At 42.8% G+C, this 1,797-nt stretch overlaps 1 non-coding gene across 1 annotated transcript; it reads left to right on the forward strand.

Moving 5' to 3' along the window:
• The first annotated feature begins 460 nt into the window (after window positions 1–460).
• LOC119928061 lies at window positions 461–598 on the forward strand. Its single transcript, XR_005451018.1, has one exon. It is a non-coding gene; the product is annotated as a small nucleolar RNA SNORA7 (small nucleolar RNA).
• Window positions 599–1,797: the final 1,199 nt, after the last annotated feature.

Genomic DNA, 1,797 nt, shown 5'->3' on the forward strand with positions numbered 1-1,797 from the left:
TGGGTGTTCTGCCAGGCGCAGCTAACATATGAGTGTGTTCCTCCCTTTAGGGAAGCTCTAATATTACTAATTAATCACATTCCTCCTGAAAGGGAAGTTCAATTCATTGTGCCTAAACCACTGAATAATTCAATTCGCCTAACAGAATAAATTTTATATAAAACTCAGCTTTCCATCCCTGGCCTGCCTCTCTCTCTCTTTCCAGGCCAATTCCCGAACCAACCCATCCCCGGGCGATGGGTGACAGTGCTTAGACTCATACAATTCAATATACTTGGTATAAACATTCCCTGCCCACAATGAGCTAGCATTCAAGAGGGGGAGACAGACGTTAATAAATTAATTATAGGTATGTACGTAAGTGCTGTGGTGCTGAAGGAAGGGTAGATAAAGAGTGCAAGTCCAAGTGTGGGGCAGAAGGGAGTGGGAGAAGAGGAAATGAAGGCTTAGTCAGGGAAGGCTCCCTTCAGGATTGCACCTGGAAAGTTTCCAGTACTCTACCAGTCTCAACTATGGGAGGGAAAGTCAAGCAGAGCTATATCCATTCCATTCCTAGTTTGGGCAGTGGCTAGCAAGTGGAAGGCAATCTGCTACTAGTCGGACCTCTGGGCAGCAGAGGCACGGGAGAGAGTCAAGGGAGGAGATTCAACTTTACTGCATGGAAGGAGAAGTGGTAAATCACCGTTGTATTTTTAACCAAGAAAACTCTTGTAGTTACACTACCACAGTGATTTCAGGTGGAGGTGGGGTGTTTTGGGAGAGATATGTCCATGGTATCACTATGGGTTGGAGACAACTTGAAGGCATAAGATAAAACAAGACAGGGAAGGCCTCTTGGAGGAGATGTGCTTTCAGTAACGCTTTGAAGTTGGGGAGCGTGATCATATTTTTGGATATAAACAGGGATAGCATTCCAGGCTAGTGGAAGGTTGTGGGCGAGAGGTCGGTGGAGAGTTAGACAAGATCAAGGTACAGTGAGTCGGTTGGCATTAGATGAGTGAAGTGCGTGGGTTGGGTTGCAATAGGAGAAGAGCAAGAATAGGTAGGAGGGGACATTTAGTTCTTAAAGGGGACAGATTCAAATATATAGGCAACATAGAAGAGAGAGGAAGGATGGAAAATGAAGAGATTTATTTTGATCGTTTAAGGTGGGGAGAATGGTGGTTTGTCATAAATGAACAGGAGGGAGTTCCAGGCCTGGCATGGCATGGTCAGTGACTAGATAAGCAGAAGTACAGTGAGAATCAGACATGGAGCTGGGATTTCTTGGGACTGTTGCCCAACACTCGCTTAAAAATAAGCTTTTTTTTCTTTTATTTCAATATACAGCAAAGTAGGTCAGACATACTTGATTCCAGATATAGCATGAGGCATTTATATCTTATCTTTAAAAGAATAAAAGCTGATACATTCTGATTTGATATCAGTCACCAAACTAAATAGCATATATTTTGTCCCCAAACAACTGCTGTATTCACACTTGCACATTATGTCAGTTACTATAAACAATCTATGTCACCAGACTCTCACTGCAATGAACACAGAAGAGGATCTGAACAATGTGAGGTAATGCTCATGATTTTCTAAATTGGTAGTGTATTTTGAATTTGACAGCCATATCTGCCGACTGTATGTGTCTGCTTCTACCCTTAACACAGAGAATGCCAAGCAATGTGATGAGCAACCTGACTATCCAGGTCACTCAGTCATATGTATTTATTGAGCACTTTGTGCAAAGCCCTGTATTAAGCACTTGGGAGAGTACAACAGAAACATTCCCTGCTTCCAACAAGCTTA

Source organism: Tachyglossus aculeatus, chromosome 4 (genome assembly GCF_015852505.1).
Source record: "Tachyglossus aculeatus isolate mTacAcu1 chromosome 4, mTacAcu1.pri, whole genome shotgun sequence".
In the NCBI taxonomy this organism is placed as follows: domain Eukaryota; kingdom Metazoa; phylum Chordata; class Mammalia; order Monotremata; family Tachyglossidae; genus Tachyglossus; species Tachyglossus aculeatus.